Source organism: Anoplopoma fimbria, chromosome 4 (assembly GCF_027596085.1).
Source record: "Anoplopoma fimbria isolate UVic2021 breed Golden Eagle Sablefish chromosome 4, Afim_UVic_2022, whole genome shotgun sequence".
In the NCBI taxonomy this organism is placed as follows: domain Eukaryota; kingdom Metazoa; phylum Chordata; class Actinopteri; order Perciformes; family Anoplopomatidae; genus Anoplopoma; species Anoplopoma fimbria.
Genome location: NC_072452.1, coordinates 14011774 through 14031243, shown reverse-complemented (window position 1 = coordinate 14031243; position 19470 = coordinate 14011774).

The window sequence follows — 19470 nt, the reverse complement described above, 5'->3', positions numbered from 1 at the left end:
TAACATGGCCCCTCGCTTCAGAAAACTCTCTCTCTCTCTCTCTCCCCTCCACCAACTCCTTTTCCTCTCCCTCCTTCCTTTCAATCCTCTCTTCCTCCTTCTTCTCTCCTCTGTCTCTGTCTTTCAAGACCCCAAAATATCTCTCCTCACTCTCCTGATTCAGATCTTAAATACCACAATGTAAAATACTCTCAAGCCCCTCATTTATTCATGTTGTAAAATCAGCTAAATACCCTAAAAGCATTAAAAGTACTCGTTGTGCAGCAAGAATGGCCGGCGGGTCACAGTGGAGCTAATTTAAAGTTTGAATCTACTCCTGGGAAGTTTAAATAGTCGTATAACAATGCTTCATATATTTTAAATGCTCATTTTATTCTACAAATTAATTCACTACAGTTGTCAAATAGTAAAAAGTACAATATCATTTTCTGAAATTTAGTTGAAGTACAAAGCAAAAACTCAAAAATACATAGATTATGTGCAAATGACTTTACACGTAATCTCCAGAGAGGAAACTAGTTTGGTCTCTTCTGCACAGTTACAAAAAATGAAGGATACAAAAGTATACAGCTCAGCAGACATCATAAGAAAAGACATACTGCCACAACAATAGTAAACCAAGACATTATCTCAGGAGCCTATATGCCACTAAATAAAAAAAACAAATATTCATACAATAATAAAATGAATATATAAAAACACCATAACTGATAAACTTTACTGAATTGATCAGTAAAGCAGGTGACAAATATAAAATAAAACATTTCACAATTAACAAGGGCAAATTACAAATATTTTTAATAACAATAAATCTGCCGATGGCTTTGTCATTTGACCAATCAGTTCTTGGGTCTAGAATGTCAGAAAATAGTGACACAATTTCCTAAATGTGACATCTTTAAATCACCTATTTTGTCCACCAAACGTCCAAAACTTAAATATTTTCAGTACTCTATCAAATAAGACGACGAAGCAAATCCTCTTATTTGACAAGCTGTAACTTAAAAAAATGTCTTAAACGATGAATCCATTATCAGAATAGTACTTTACCTTGTTACTTTCCTACTTTCTCTTAAACGTAGCAACAGAGCAGAGACTTCAATTCATTAGCGCGTTCTTGTCTGATTCTATTTTGAGTTATTATTTAGGAGAGAAACTTGAGGTGGAGAAAGGGAGTAGCTGGGGACACAAGGGGGGGTTTATGTGGTAAATTAAAAACCGAAGGTCTGAAAAAGGGAAGGAGGGAGTGAAAGATGTAGATGGAGGGAAGGAGTGGAGCCAATTAGTGAAAGGAAGAGAGGGGAACGGTAATTAGGGAGAGAAAGGAAGGAGACTTTAAAAAGGAGGTTTGATGTTTCAGGAAGATTTAGGGGGAGAGGGGGATGGATGAAGGGACAACGAAATTGAAACCAAACATGGCGATAAAAATTGGAACGTCTGGAATCCACGGATTAAAAAAGAAATGCATGGATGGATTGGTTTATAAGGTGAAGCGGAAGACAGCCATCGGGGTATGAAGGGGAAGTAAACAGAGGACATTGAGTTTACGACCAGTGAGACAAAGTTTCACAGAGAGTTTCTGGGCATAAACAACAATTTTATTGGATTTTTTAATTGTTTTCTTTCGACTTTGTTTTTTGGATCATTGATGTTGTTTGGCTACCCCAGAGTCTGTCCGGTGCCAAGAGGATCAATTTTAAATTCAGTATGAACAAACTCCAGAGAAAGGAATTTCATGGGACAAGAGGTGGAAAAATGTCTTTGTTTATCTGCATTTATTCAGGATAAGGTTGTGCCTACATGGATCTCCAGTGCACAATCTGGATGCATGTGTGTGTGTGCACGTCTGTGTGTGTTGAGTTAGTAAAGGAATGCACATTTGATTGAGTACAGACTGCACATAAATCTGGCCTTTAACTGTACACAGACACATCACCGACCCTGACCCCAGACCGTCAAACCCAGCGCCCTCAACCCCCCCCTCACCCAACGCATGTCTCGTCCACCTCCACTGTGGCTCCATCCCTCACATCAGCCTGTGGATGTGTGCATGTTCTTTTGCCCGTGGCGTCCGGCACAAGTGTGTTTATGTTTAGGGTAAGGGTTATGACAGAAGGCAGGATTGCCACTCAGTACAGTACCACAGAATAATTAGATAGCTATGCAAAAGACAAACAGCTCCTTCTGAGTTTGGCTCAGATGAGTCTTTTCTGTTAACAAAGCCACAACGAACCTCAATGAGCCTCCGGCTCCGTCTCTGACAAGATAGCTACATGACAACAAATATGCAAAACAAGGCAGCAGACAGTGCACATTCTCAGAAAACCCCATAAATTGAACACATAAAAAATGGAAACAGTTAACAAAAAGTAACATTCTTGATTTGGGAACACAAATCTGTGATAAACACTCCTGAATATCAGGTTCACTTGCAATCTTTTTCTGTAGAGTTCCCACTGGGATACGAGTAAAAACTCTGGAAAAAGCTAATAGGTAAAGCTTGAGTTAATGGTGCATTCACACCCACTGATGCGATAATTTAATTAGCCTAAAAAAGAAACTTATTTATCATGTAGCAGTTTGGAGATGAACTCATGTTATGACCTAAACTGTTCAGAATTTGCAACCCATTAAAAAAATTATCAAATTGTAAGCACATTTCTTTTAGTCTGGATTGAAAACACATTAAAAACGTGAATCAGATTAAATCCGATTTACGGGTTGTATCCAATTAAACTTAAAGATGTATCTCGCGCGAGAGATTCAATTCAAATCTGTCTGGATACATAACTTCTCTGTCTAAAGATGTCTAAAGTTGTCCTCTGATGGTGAAGAGGAGTCCTCAGTAGTGACTAGAGGACATATAGCCTGCAGCATGCTGATTTGGTTCGGGAAAACACTGCAGTTTCAACATTTTGTTCCAAAATCAGGCAGCATTTCTTGATTTATGTTAAATCATGTCAAAGTCTTACAATGTAGGCTCACCAAAAGTATGGCATGACAATAAACTGCAGTCATTCTAAGCAGCGTTGCACTGGAAAATGTAACAATTAAACATATAATCTAACATTTTCTACATGATACTGATGTCTTCTTTCTGTTTAAGATGTCTTTCAAGTGGTGAGTGCAATGATGCAATGATGGCAACCTCTTTTGGCTTTGGAGCCAGTTTTTCCTGGACCAGACTGGAGAGATTAACTTGCACATGGTTTTCCCACAATACCAAATTCTGTTTAAGTGCTTGTTTGAAACCTCAAGTGGTGGTGCATGTTGGAAAAGATGAAATACTAGTCCTCTTGGATGGAGGCAGTACGACGCCCACAGACTATGTGTCACTGGTTTACCAAAACACAGTCTGGAGTGTAAATGTCAAGGGTGTAACAAGGCTCTTTCTTGCCCCTGAACGCAACCTTGCACCCTATAATTCAACTCTGAACCCCGACCCGGCGCTGATGTTTAGTTTTGACCTATTAGGAGCTCAGAAGATCCGGCGCCTGAACCTCACGTTGAGCTCTGCACTGCAGATGGCAGCCAGACTCCAGAGTGCTAGATCTGATTTTAAAACCAGCGAACAAACCGTAGTTAAACATTTCTATGCGTTGTGAATAATGGAGCTTCCCCGTGTGTGCATAATATGTGAAACCTTAATGGGTATTCGTGCCAGAATATGTCTCACACACACATAAGTGCACAGAGGCGGGTCACGGTCGGCCGTTGTAGGGAACCCCTGTGTTTCTGTAATGCAATCCTCCCACGGAGAATGTTCTGGTTTCAACCCTGCCCTGCGGAGTGTGCTTCCACTGCCAGGTACACAGCCCCACGCCTGCAGGGCTGCCCTTGAAGTCGGGCTATACGCCGACTACTATGGATAGTGCTCAAGTAATGTCATAGAACAACAACATGGCCCTGGGTTTGAGTTATCTCAGTTTACTGGTACGAAAGAAGCCACAGCGGAGGGTGCTTTTCGACATGTCAGAGCTCAATCACAACAACAAGACGCTTTCACGTCTGGCAATCATCTCTGAAACATGTGGCTGCAGACAAAAGGAAACAGTTTGAAACAGTTTGGGTTGATTTTTGCTAAGGAGAATTTTCTTTCTGCGTCCCAGGCTCTTTTTCTTTTTTGGTACCTGTTTATTCCTTCTGAAATGCGACCCTTGTTGCTTGTGTGCGTCCTTTTCCTTCAGGGCTGTTTACTTAGAGATGTCGTGTTGATTTCGGGGTGTTTTGATGCTAATGGAGGGCGAGCCCGTGGCTTGATGAGCTCCAAATGTTTAGGCGTCGCTGAAAGATGCTTATTGCCTCTGACAGGTGATGAGGCTTTTCGGGGGGAGGAGATCGGAGAGGGTTTGGCTGACGGGGGGTTGTCCTGGCTGACTGATTTCAAGGTGTGTGTGGGAGCATGTGGGAGTTTCCCGGGTCCAACCACAGTATTTTAGAAAATACTCTGAGAGAAAGCTTTGATGTAGCCGACAACTCAGGGTCAACAGGTAGAGGAGGAGCTACCAGCCATGAAGGCAGCAGGTCTTTTTCCTTTTAAATCAAGCAGTTGTTTGTTCAGGTTTTGTCCGTGTCACTCCAATGACAAGCATTTCTAATCCTGTTTTAATTTCAAACTGCCGGTTTCCAAATCTGACATTCAATCTGTCAGGTCAATTGATGAGTACAACTTCAGCGAGCTTGAGCTTGTTAGGCTAAAAATGGCATGACAGTTACTCGTTCAACATCATTGCAATTGGTAACATAATCAAAGAGTTTCGTCAATGTATTCTGAAGATTTGCTTTCTTTCTGATCACTTTACATGTTTGGGTAAAGGCACAGAAGACAAAAACTTACAACTTATTATTCAAATTTTACACATTTGGTAATACTAACTGCATTATAACAGATTGTAAATAGCACAGCAGTCTACACGTTTTTGTGTACTGAGTAGTATAGAGTGTGTAACATCATTAGGTTTCTACCAAACACATGCATACTGATGCGTCAAATGTAAGTGGTTGAGTCAGAAGGAAAAAGGTGTCAACTGTTTTAGGTCAGAACCTGTTTTCCTAGAACCACTGAAAACGTGTCGAATGTTTAAACCATTTAATTTCCATCCCGTGGGGCCCGTCGTGATGGATAGATGAAAGAAAAAGAAAAAGGGGGCAATAGAGGGAGAGTAGGAGAGCTAATCGGGGTTAATTGGCTGCTGTTATTTTTCCCCGAGGCAGAAAAGAGATAAAAGCTTCGAGAGGAGAGGAGTGGGGAGGAGAAAGGAATGAGGAGAAAGTAAGGAAAGAGAGCAGTGACTTGTTTGAGATGAGAGAGGGATTAAATTGATGAAGCAACGAGAGGCCCGAGGTGAGTCACAGAGAGACAGAGAGAAAGTTGACACGAGTTGTGCAATACATATTTCCCACCTGTTAAACAGCAGCATGTTTTGCCCATAATTACAAGCATGAATCACTGCCTACCGCCTGGGTGTCAGGAGGATGAGAGAGTGCAGAGAGGATGGAAAAGGATGACAGAGAACAGAGACACAAACGAAAGAAATGTGTGTCGCGCTCCAGCGAAGGGCTGAAGACGTGTCGAGTGTTAGGGAATTAAGGAGGAAGTGTGAAAGTGAAGGTGTGCAGAGACGGCAAGCTGTGGACGAAGAGAAGTGGACGTACATGAGGTCCCTTCATGTTGAAAACCACCTTTCAGCTCCAATTTTCTCTGTTTGAAAGCAGAGACAAGGGGACTAAAAGGTTTCCAGTATTAACCCCCCCCCCTCACTTACACACACACACACACACACACACACACACACACACACAATCAAAATCATTGTATATAAGTACAGTGATGTGAATTTCATCCACATATAAAGTTACGGCTACAAACATTCTCACAAACACTCACACAGTAACATAAAACACCTACACAAACACTCTGAAACCTAAACAAGAAGTCCACAGCAAACATACAACTGATACAAACACATTAATGTTTGTGATTGTAAAGAAAGCCACATGTCTGTGTTGTTGGGATATCAGTCAGGAACGACTGTGTTAAAGCGGCTGTTTGCCGGACAGGCTGGTGCATTGAGCATAGGAGCCATTTGTCTGACTGTCTGAAGCTATTAAGTGAGGTTTTATTTGAAGCCAGAGTAAACCTCCAACAGCCAGAAACCTCTAACATTAGATTGGAAACGGAAAAAGCTTTATTGGCAGTGTCAGATGACTCTGACCTGGTAGTATGTAAACAGACGAGGCCATCGCCATAGAGACAAAGAAATAAACCAGAATATTGTAAAAAAAAAAAAAAATCTTATAAACAGTGTGATGGTGCAGCGAACGGAGCGACACTTGGAAACTGTAGCTGGAGGTGATTTTTGTCTGTTGAGCTCTCAAATCATCATATCAATTAAAAACCTAACATTCAGGTTATATAATCGCCAAATGTCAGAGAAAATTATGGCTGAGATAAATTTCACCTCCTTGTTATGATTACAAATACCTCTGCGGTGTGTGTTAATTATCACTTGGACACCCATGACGCCAGTGTCCTTAAAGAAACATCTCACACTGTCTGTCTGAGTTTTAATCACTTTAATTTCTCCACAGTGCATCAACACCAGCTCATCGTGCTATTGGCTGCTGCCATGGCGACGGCCCTGGACTCTTCTCACAACCTGGCCAGTGAGAGGAGTTCGATAGAAAGCACATATGAGCTGACCAAATACCTGGAGTATCAGCTCAAGGAAATCAAAGACATATATGTGAGTCGTGTTTTGTGATAACGTTCTGTTTCAGATCTGTTTTTGAGTTCCCATTAAAAGCTGTTAAAATTAATATTTTTTTTATAACAATGTATAAATGTCAACATGAAAGCAATGTGACAACTTGAAAGCTCAGTCATGGTTAACAAACAGAGATGTATTCCCTGAATCCGTAGCTCCTTTTATGCTTTAAAGCAGGTTTCAGCTCTCATCGTGTTGTTTTTGGCCGCAGCAGTCAGCTGTTTTCAGTGAGAAACCTCTAAAAACCCACAGTACACTACCTGCTCAGCAGCAAACAGACAGACGGATACAGTTAGCTGGTGAACATAGTGGAGCATTAAACAGCTAAAGAGGCAGATATTTCCCTCAGGAGTTTGTAGAGATTAAAATCAGAGCTGAAAGAGAGTTGATATTGGATTTAGCCAAACTAATTCGGAAGTAAACATAAAGCCAAATTGCAAAGTGATTGTTGTAAACATCCATCACAGTTCAGAAGTTGACTTCCTGGTTCAACTTTGATCAACTGTACTTGACCTTCCACAGTTTTCCTGTGTATTGATGTATTATTACAGACATGACAGGATCACTCACTTTCAGTTCAACCTCTAGATAAAGTTGTTTATATAATCTGGCTAAACCGTTGGCTTGTTGACAACCTGTCTGATCTGATGTTTCTGGGCTTGGTAAACTTCACAGTAGCAAGGTGCTTGTATAAAGTGTTATGATGAATGCCCAAACTTTGAAATAAGTAATAAACAAGAATTATCTTTGGTCTAATCTGTTTATATCTCCTCCAGCTGACCTACCTCGGCCCTCCATTCAACGAGAAAGACTTCTCCCCTCCTCGACCCAACAGTACCGCTCTGTCCCTGCCCAGCGCCGCCACCCGCCTGGAGCTGTGGCACGGCCTGGAGAACCAGGCTCGGCTCGCCCAGAACCAGAAGGCCTACTCTGTGCTGCTGGACGCCGTCAGGGAGTTGGCCCGCTCCACCCTCTGCCCCTCCCTCAAGACCTCCCTGCTGCACTTTTGCACGGGCCTAGATGGGCTGCTGGGCTCTATATCTGCACTGATGACCACCCTCGGTTACGAACTTCCTCCTCCGTCTGCTAACATGGAGAGTTACGCTGGAGAGATGCAGTACCCTCTGAGGGGAGCAGGGGGAGACCGACCGGCTCCACTGATGAGCCAGAGCCTTTACAGGTCCAGAGCCGGGACAAGGACTGAGTCCGGTCAGCGTAACAACCAAAAGCGGAGCGGGAAGAGGGTGGTCAGAGGAGAGGGGGAGGACGGCGCCACCGTGGACCTGGTGGAAAAAGGAGAGGGAGAGAGGGGAGGAGAGCGGACGGGACCGCACCTGGAGGAGGGGGTGGCGGATCGAGGGAGAAGGGAAGAGGAGAAAGGGGGAGGAGAGGGAGGAGGGAAGAGCCAGAGAGCGGGAAATGGACTTCCAGCAATGAGGAGAGAGTATGGGAGGAAGAAGATGAGGAGCTGGAGCGAGAGGTAGGTGAGGAGGGATGGAGGAGGAGAAGGTTGTTGAGTATAAACGAGGATGGAGGGGAGAAGGAGAGGCTGCCTGAACCCAGCGTAGAAGTGTCGTACCCGGGCACGGACGGCTCCAGCTCCCTTGGACTACCGAACATCCAGACCAACAATCAATACAGCTACAACCTGAACTCACGTCACACAGACACACTCAGAACAGAAGACGGGTTTATCGTGGAGGGACCCAGAAGGTTAACGGCGGAGGAGGAGAGGCAAACAGACATGGAGGCTCCTTACTCCACTTTCCATCATCAGCATCGGCCTCCCCGCTCCCTCCACACCCCCACCCTCCAACCTCCTCTGTCCACCATCTCCTTACTGTACCAGTTTGGAGCAGGTGAGGAGCACACCCTCCTCTCCCAGCCGGTTCCTCTGTCTTTACAAAGGGGAACCTCCCTCCTTTCGCCTCCTCTGACTCCGCTCCTCTCCCCCGCCTCCTCCTCCTCGCTGTTGTCGGTGCGGCCGACGATGAACGACTTTGCCAGGAAGGTAGAGGGGTTTTGGATATTGAGGGAGCTGCAGAGTTGGCTGTGGCGGTCGGCGAAGGACTTTAACCGCCTCAAGAAGAGACTCAGAGGCTGAGACACTGAGACACACGAGTGCAGTATATCGGAAAATCTATTATTTGCACAAAATCTGAGTGGTTACAAATTGAGAGCTTAAACAGACAAAAAGCACATAAACACATTCATGCTTAACTCATTCATTCATACCGTACTGGAATCAGTGAATGAAGGAGGATTTGGCAGGTCACCAGAAGCACTAATGGAATATAAAGCCAACACATTACCAGCACTGTCACCCGTCTGATGCACACAGCAGCTCATTGAGCGAGACACAGTGAGACGGGGCTGAGTTACCGGACTTCACGGCTCATAGATCAACAGAAATACCACTGTAGGTGGTCAGACACACTAAACACATACACACACACACACACACACACACACACACACACACACACACACACACACACACACACACACACACACACACACACACACACACACACACACACACACACACACACACACACACACACACACACACTGCACGCGGGGTCAGACCGAGTGACAGGCAGAGAGATAAACAGTGCAGCCATTGATTGATAACCGATTCAGTGACCTCAAGATTTGTGAATCAGCAAACATTCATTTTCTCTAAAGAAAGAAAGAAATTCTGAATTGGTGAAGGGACAAAAGGAGAGGAGGAAATAGCCAGAGGGATGAAGAGGAGGAGAGGAAGAGGAAGACGGGAAGACGGGCTCATCCCCTGAGTCAGGGGATGAGCACTGGAAATAACGGGCAGAGGGATGTTGCTGAGTAAGTCGGCTGGTCGGTTACAGTAACTCTACAACAGCGCTACACATACTGTCCAGACAGATAGGTGGTCAAACACACACACACACACACACACACACACACACACACACACACACACACACACACACACACACACACACACACACACACACACACACACACACACACACAAACTAACTCTAACCCTTCACTTCTATGCTAGTTTTAATTCAATGCTCACTCATTTGTGCGACTTTTTTAAATAATTTCACTCGATAGCAAAACATATTTAACTTAAAATGTTTTAGAATAGAATCATTTTCCCTAAAAATACCACAGTTTTGTGTTTGCTGTGAAAGGAAGAAGTTCAACATTTTGGGAAATACACATATACGCTTTTTTGCTGAGGGTAAAATGAGAACATGAATACCTCTTTCATGTGTTTACACAAAAAAATGAAGATACCATAAAGACTAGAAACAGGGGGAAACAGCTAGCCTGATAAAACCCACCTTCAACACCTCTAAACTAATCAACATGTAAAATTTTGTTTGTTTAATCCAGACAAAAAACGAAAGGTATAATCGCCATGTTGCAGTTCTGGAAAGAATCCGGCACATAAAGCCATAAAACTACTAATGTATATTCATTTTATACTTGTAATGGACAGATGGTTGCGGCAGGTTACTCCATCTATTACGTCATTTTGTGTATGGGTATGTGTATTTAACATTTAACATTCATATCCAACAGACAGATATGAGAGTGGAAATAAATCTTTTCATCTAACTCTCAGAAAGAACGCAAAAAAATGTCGACCTATTCCTTTAAGCAACTCCACACTCTTAAACACAAAACATTGGACACACTGATGTGAATCTTTTGTGACACCTTTTAAAACATGAAATGAGACACTTTTTCCTTTGGCAATTTACAGATTACTTAATTTCTTTTCCAGAATAAATCACTTGTTATGTCTCTACAATGTGTCTTGGATGATGTGGCTAAAGGTTATGGATTATATCTCTATAATATTTATTGAACAAGATGTTTATTTATTTTTCTCCGCGGTGTGAATATACTGTATTGTAACTCAAGAAAGAATAAATACTAGCTTTTGTACAGAGCACCGTGTTATTGGTCTTTTGGGAGCCCATTGGGAGGGGAGACAAAAAAAACAAATGCTTATGGGATTTTTTGTTTGCAATGGTTTCAGTTTTATAGGGATGGTTTCGGGTTGATTGGCACAGGGGGAGGGGAGTTTGGGGTCGGGGAAACAAAGGCTGGCTCACATTCATGACAAAAAGTAGAGCAAGAGAGGCGGAGTATGAGAGAGTTTTTATTTGTCTGTCCTGGTGAAAATTTACGATCTCTCATTTTTCCTTTCATCTCACTCTTCCCTCCTCCCACTTTGCTTTCTTTTCTCATCACACTATCTCACGAAGCTCCTCTTCCCCCCCAAAAAACAGCTCTCTGACCTGTGACAGTGAGGGATTTACATGAAACAGGCACAGGTACAAACACAACCCCCCATAATCCCACCAACCACCCGGCTCTGTTGTTGTGTCTGTGTTTCAATGCCGCCGCGCTCCCTGTCTCTGTCACTGCCTCTGCCTCTTATCGTTTCTGCTCTTGTCTACCACGCACCAACTCTTTGATCGCTTCCTCACCTGTTATCTTTTTCTTTTTTTTTCTTGCTTACTTGGCTTTATTGCTCCCGACTGCTTTTCTCTCCCACATGCTCTGCAGCTCACTGGCTCCCTCTCCTCGCCCCAGGCCAGATATTAAAGGATAAATGAGAATCTCCTTTCCATCACCTTCGAGGTACACACCTGCACTCTACTGCACACGCCCGCCCTGACACACACACACACACACACACACACACACACACACACACACACACACACACACACACACACACACACACACACACACACACACACACACACACACACACACAATGTGGACCATGTGCTGACAAACAAGTGCCCACATGAACCTTGAAAAGCAGCATTAGCTGAGCAGGAAGTGACTTATATGGGAGGTTAACTATGTCAAAGCTGACACATCATCACACACCATTTCACTAAGTGGGGGAAAGGGTTAACGCTGACGGAGACGTGACTTTACACACACACACACACACACACACACACACACACACACACACACACACACACACACACACACACACACACACACACACACACACACACACACACACACACACACACACACACACACACACACACACACACACACACACACACACACGAGTAGTATGTTTTTTACATTCAGTAAGCAAAGACTGAGGGGCCGCCAGTAGTCAACAAAGGCAGCTTTGTACAGTCTGTGTGTGTGGGTTTGTTCTGTGTGTGCGTGTATTGTTGTGTGGGCTTGCAAGCGCAGCACGTGTGTGAATCATTATCTCTCTGTGTCAGAACTTTGTTGGAATAAGGCTTGTCATGCGTAGCTATCTAACAGCCATCACTCAGCGTTGTCTCTCTCCCTCTCTGTATGTCTCCCTCTGTCAGCGTAGCAGAGACAAATTGCTGTAACTAATACGTAACAGGATTGCCAAGCCCCGTTTGTATGACTCAGCTGGCGAGCCCTGCGATAATAACGGATACTGTCAGTGACAGGCATCGACAGTATTGGCTTGTTGGGTCCATCAGGCTCTGCTGCTCAGACAGGCCTGAATGTCCCACCAGCAGGCCGTCATATAGGACTAATGACCTCCAGAGGAGTCCATGTGCTCGCCATCTTGTTGAAGAGCTCTTGGAGTGCACCCCTCAATCGCTCCACACTTCACCTCCTTTTAGTGTTACAGAAAAACAAAAAGATTTGAGGAAATTCTTCTTAGTCCCCATTCTAGTTCTTTGGTGTCTTATTGCCTTCTTTTATTCCACGCATTAATCTTCCTTGTCAAAATCTGGCAGCTATATTTTCCCACAATGCAAGGCAAATGCCAATACTTCAGTCTAAGATTTCAGTAAATCACTTATAATATGAAATTATTGAGACTTAACTACGTTATTAGAAATGTCTGACTAAATGTCACAGATAAGAATGAATTCCAAGTATTTCGGTTATTAAGTTATTTTTGCACATGTACAGCAACAATAGAATGAAGCTAAATATTATGCTTTGTAGACAGTTGAAAAATATTCAGCAGTCCACTGAGTCAATTTTGGAGGAGCTTGACTTGTGGTACTGTGTTATTTTCCTAGTTTCAATGATGAGGCAGTTTTAATTTGTTACAGCTCTGATTTATGCTAGTGAAAGGCTTCTTCTCCACAGTGTTATTAAAGACAGGCTATATCTAATAGATATAGGCCTCAGATAGTGATGGCCAGAATGTAAACCTATACTATCATATATCTATACATAAGACTCGCTTTTTATTATCTTGAGGAAGATCGAAGATATCATGAAACAAAAAACTTAAAATAAGTTGCTAGAGGCGGTTTTGCTTGTGCATTCTGAGTGCTTGGATGCTGAGGTAAAACACCTGTTAACACTTTAGAAGTGGCTCAGTGCTCATGTAACAATGAGAATCATAGAACAAAATATGCATGTTATATTATAGAAAGTTACAAAAGTAGCCTGGATTAAATGTACCAGAGTACACTTTATTCTTTAAAACACCTGAAAACATAATGAACTGCTAAAGTATTGATAAATCAGTCAACAGGCCAAACAAATTAAAACTATATTGCCTATTGCCACTAAAGGTGATCTTCCTTATACCCTGATAATATTTAACATGGTTTTTGTGTTGCATGATATTTGTGTTGTGTGCGATCTCATCATTGAAGCTGACCAATCCTCCAAAAAGCTGTGTATGCCTTTAAGATTCACAGATACGCTTGTCAAGGCGTTTCTGGACCTCCTCTTCCTCCCCGTCTGTCTCTCTCCTATTTATCCTTTTTTTTTTTTTTTTTGGTCACACTCTGACTCCCAATCTTTTCTCCATATGTCTTCCTGCCTTTCTTCACCGTGTCCATCCACATGCCATCCGCTTTCTAACTGCATGAGTAGCCATTTTGTGTCATTTCTTGTCACTTTTGCTTCATTTTCACCCCATGTGTCTCCTTTTCTTTGCTACAATTGAACCCTTTCACACTTTCCTCAAATTCCCTCGACCACCCCCGCGTCCTCTCCCTCTTTTTCCATTTGTCTATCTCCTCGTCTCCTCTTCCCTCTCTGTTCTGCTCACCTGCAGCACATAAAAATTCCTCTTTTCTTTCTCCAGAGGATTGTTCAGTCGCTTTGGGATTTACTGCATTCCTCCATGCTTTCTCTCCCTCTTTCTCTCCATATCTGTCTCCCCCGTTTCTGTCTGTTTTGGCAGCACTACACAGCGTTTCATTCACATCTTCTCCTTTGTCTTTTTAACACATTTGTATCCCTCTTTAAGCCCCTCTGTGTTTTCTTTCTACATCCCTCCCTGTCTGTATAAAAACATATACTAATCCTATACCTGTCGTTTCCATGACCCCACCCTAATTTTTTTTTAATACTCAGTAGCACCTACTGTACCTGCCCCACCTGGCCTCTCCCTCCTGCTGGGCTTCTGCCATGAGCTGAACATCCCGCCTCCACTTACTTAGCTGGAGGGCGCAGGGTTGGGCTGCAGCTTCTCACCGACGTTATTCTTTTTGCGTGGGGGGGGGGTTGGTGGAGATGGAGGTGAGGGGGCGCTCCAGGGCCCGGGGGCCTGAATGAGGATGATTTATGAGTTAATCAATTGGTCGTCCGTGTGAGTGAGCAAAACCACAGAGGTGTGTGAGCTCTTTCATGTCACTGTCTGTGCTTGTTGACTTAGTCCCTTAGGAAAACACCGGGAGCTGTCATTGCCCATGTTGCTCAGCTATCCGACATGTTTTCAAAAGCAATTAAGGAGAAATGGGGCTTGGTGTTCATTCATCTGATGGTTGAATGGATTGTATGGGTGGATGTTCGTGTACGGATGTGTGGGCGTCTCACAGAAGATTTACCTGACCATGAAAAGTAGTAACATGACATATTTTGGCCTCAGAAACAAATGGATCCTTTGATTTACTTTGTCAATTTATCAACGTTCTATGGGTAATGTGACAGCAAACAACTTTCCACCATGACTTACACATCCAGCAGCAGCATCCTACTATAGTGATCGTCCTCATCACCAGTAAAAAATTTGCCCAATATCCACATAAGTGTAGACAAAACTGATTTTAGAAATACCTTTGGGTCATTCACTTGATAGCTGATGAGAGACAATGTAAAAGACGTCTGCAGATTACTGTCAGGGACAATTACACTGAGTGCAGATTTACATCTTTAATCACCTCAAACTTAAGTGTCATGTTCAGATTTGTCCCGCTTTACGTCCAATAAAAGGTCAACGTTTGATGAAATTGTTGCTCAGTTTGTTTTGAAGCTTGATAAGAAAATCTAAAATCCACATATGAGAAGAAAAAACTCGGCTGACTCTTCATGTTGTTTGTAAAACCGTTCAGACTCGGTGTAATCTCGAAAATCAGGCTTTTCAGCTTTAGAGAAGCATTGTGTGTTTTTCATGCAGTTTTGTGTACCCGCTGTGCTTTTCTTTCTCTTTCTCTTTCTTCCTGCTTGTCTGCCAACGTTTGCTTTTAACATATGCTTGTATGTGTATGTGGGGAAAGTGAAAAAAGAGAAAACAACTACTTTGAAGGAGAGAGGAAGACTGCGAGAGAGCAGAGCCAGATGACAGACAGATGATAGAGCAGACGTTTGATGGCATCTAATAAGTCTGATAACTGACATGCATCTTGGCAAAACAGAGGCACAAATTCAAAACAGAGTGGGGGGAGCGAAACGGAGCGAGGTAAACACTGTCATCCAAACACAGGGTATATCTCAGCACCTTTGTTCCCCGAGCCAAGCTATCCTGAGGTGATTCCAGCAGTTTGTAGCCAGGAACTTCCCTCCGCGCATTTATTTTGCTAAATTTATGACAATCATATTCCTCCCCATCCCTCGTAAAAATTTCAGTTATGATTAATGGCTTCAGTTTGGTGTGAGCAAAAATATTTTTTGGGTTCCTTTTTCTTTTCCCCTAGGCTTTGGGCGGGAGTCAATGAGGCGTTTTACATGTTGCTGTGTTGCGGTCTACATTACATCTTTGACGTGTCACGGTTTGTTAGAGACTAAAAACGCCTCTTTTATACCAGCTGTCCACCCACACCAGGACTACTTTACTGTGCTCTGTCTCTCTCTCACACACACACACACACACACACACACACACACACACACACACACACACACACACACACACACACACACACACACACACACACACACACACACACACACACACACACACACACACACACACACACACACACACACACACACACACACACACCTTTATCTGCGACCTGAAAATGGGAGAATGGTGTGAAAGGTAAATAGAAAGCTTTTAAACTGTCTGCGGGTCGCACAAAGACAGGAGATTATGGAAGAACTACAGACTCCCTCAGACATACACACTCAGTCGCACACTTGTTTTTGTCCCTTAGAAAGAGACGTTGACTTACATTCATTCACTGGAGACCTACCCTACAATCACACCAAAAAATTACTCTAGGGCCAAAATACATTTTTGTTATTTTCAACAAATCTCGTAAACACCAGTTAGCTAATGCAGATATCTTATTCCTCTGTTTCGTTCACCTCTATTGGCTTAAAAACACATGAATGTCCAGCAACAGGAGCAGTCAGTGCTCCTGCCCTTGCAGTGCAAAACCTTTTAGGGCATCAATGTGTGTAAGCGGCTGTATAATAGTCCCCAGCAAATGCACTATTTAATCCTGTTAAGAGTAAAATTTGCTCAAAGTGCCCACTTTTTAAAATGAATTCAAGCCTTTTTAAAGAATCAAAGGATATTTTTGTGGTTGAAAAGTTTTGGATCTTCAGGAACAATCATCAGGCTCGGGGCTGGGGGAGTTAATCTGAATTAATTAATTGTCGGCTTTTGGTCTTTTAATGGGATTTTCAGACAATATCAGAAGCACAGAATTTTGCAAGCATTTAACCTTATTTTAACCCAAAAAAAACGTAATACTTTGATTTTTTTTTTTTTTTTGATTGTCCGTAATGTGACACAGTAATTGGTCCTCACAACATAAGTTATTACAGCAAAGAACAAAAACACATTAATTCGTGGACCAATTTATTCTCACCTCTAAATGTCTTATACACACCTGCTGAGACACAACACACATTTGCTCAGACTCATACTCGGTCACAGCTTCCTCTTTTCTTCCTCCTAAAATTCTCACAAACACTGGACCATTTTCTTTTTTCCTCTCCCACAGTGCACCATTTAAAAAGTGTAGGAAAAGGCAGAACCAAATATTTTCCCGTCCAAGGCCTGGAAAGTTCACAGTGCATATCTTTTTACGGTCCTCTTAAGAACCCCACGGTAATATAATACTGTTTCTTCATTCCGTCACGCTGTCTGAGTTTTCATTTAATTCCTTTTTGGTCTTTCATCGTTTGAGCACATTAAGACAAGACTGGACCAAAACAAACAAGACATGCTTGTGTCTGCCTGGCAGGATGGACAAGGATGAGCAAGAAAGAAAAAGTTTAGAGAAAGAGAGTCAGGATTCAGCTTTTTCTTTTCTCTTTCTGACCAGATGGATGAATGAGTCTGAGCATTTTTGATTCACATCCTATTTGTGACACCAGTTTGATGTTTGACAGAGATATGAACTCTCAAACCTGGAAAAACCACCTCACCACATATTCAGAGGACAGATTCCCACAGTTCTGAGTCTGTTTTTCTCAGTGCTGGCAGTTTGAAAGAAGAAATCTTTCACATCTTGAATATAAAAAAATAATAATCTAAGAGCTGCCATGCAAGTATTTACTGCTAGGAGCAAGAATAGTTAAAGGGATCCAGAACAAGTTGTTTTGAATAAGTTTGTGCTTTCATGTTGGGTTTGCTTGGTAGATGGAACAAAGATCAGATGCGCTGGTCAGTTTCGCCCTGGGTTCCTCCGCTCTGTGTGACAGTCAAAGTTAATCCCTCGGCGGGAGCCTAAGTAACGAGTGACTAGAATGAGATTTTGCGCAACGTGCCCCGGCCTGATTGACACATTCTACGATCAAATCAAAGTGCTGACAGCTGGGACTTATTTCCCACAACTGTTGTGGTTTAGGGACAGAGAATGGGAAAGATAAATACAGAGAAACACCGTAAAGCAGAGACAGAGCTCGAAAATAAGGGTAAAGAATGGGACTTCTTTTTTCCTTGACGTCACATGAGAGTATTATTTGGAGCTTGGGTGCTATTTGTTTTCTATTACACCGACTGTTGTTATTTTTGACAGGGAGGGTGACTGGGTTTTAGGAAATTGATCTTTACCACAAAATGCACAGTTGTTTCAAAGTCTAGAGCTGCTGCACTTAACAGAGCCAGAAAGAACGGCATTTTATTAGAGTGCTTACTTTCTCATCAGTTTAACATGAAGTTGTGTTAACAGTTTCCGATCCCATAAGCAGAAGCTTAGTTGAAGCACTAGAGCTGCTTTAAACAGGCATTGATTGTTTTTATTTTGCTTTTTTCAAAACTGTTAAGTTGTTGGCCACAACAATCAAAACAATGAGCTGAAAGACACTAAAACACTCTGTAAAGCTGAGGGGAATAAACACACAGAGTCAGCAGACCCATTGTTGACATGGATATATTGAGTAGAGCAGCTTTAAGGGTCCAGTTGGTTGAAATAAACTAGGTTGTAAAATACAGTACATTAATAAATCGTACAAAAGGGGACACAATTTCAACAACAGTCTCTTCTCAAAAGTTCTTTCTTGTGTTGCACTTGGATGTTCACATGACAATTGATGGTATTACACATAACATTTGGTTGTTAGTACTGGAAGAGGGATCCCACCTCTATTGTTCTTCCTGAGGTTTCTCCCTTTTACCCCGTTAAAGAAGTTTTATTGGGGAGTTTTTCAGTGTCCATCTGGTGCCGTACATATTATAAAGCCCTTTGAGTTATATTTGTATTTTGGGGTATATAAAACTGACTTTACTTGACTAGTGAAGTATTGTATAAAGACTGAAACAGACAGCCCGACAAGCACTTCGTTTGAAGCATACAGAGACCTTTACTCTGACACATATGATTCCAATAAGGGTCAAAGTTTAAAGTTGACTCAATCACTGTTGGTTTGAACCCAGCGATGAGGTCGCAGCCTCCGTGAATCCTGAACTTAGCTTTGCCCTCTCAAGGCTCCTTCAAAGTCACAACATATCTACAAAGAAAATAAAGTTTTAGATTTTTTATTATATTTTTCCTCTGCTGCAAATATAGAAAAGAACTGTAAAGAAAGACGGGAATCCAACTGTGACGGTTCATACTGTGAGTAGAGAAACGCGATGAGTGTAAAGAATGTGGAGAGGAGGATTCGGGGTTAAACTCAAAAATCAGGACCTGAAAAACATCTACTACGAACATGTATTTTCCTAACCTTCGTGACTTTTCTCTCTCTAAAGCTCTCGGTGGAGTTTCATTAAAGTATGCTTTTAAGTTAATGCAAGATCTTATCACGCATCTCCACTCAGCTCAGCTCCTCTCTCTGCCTCTCTCGCTTCATTTGTTATCACTTCTAATCTTCTTCTTCCTTCCACTGTTTCCCAGTGCCTCACTCAATCCACCCTCACCCCCCCTTACACACCTTTTCTCTCCCTCCGTTGTTCTCTGCCTGATTTACTCAGCCTGCTTCAAGGCACTCATTATCTACTTGAAGTTATGGAGTTCCTTAAAAGGCAGAAATAGAAGAGGGGTAATACTTGAGGCCTGAGACACTAAGACCTCCACCCTTCTCTCCTCCT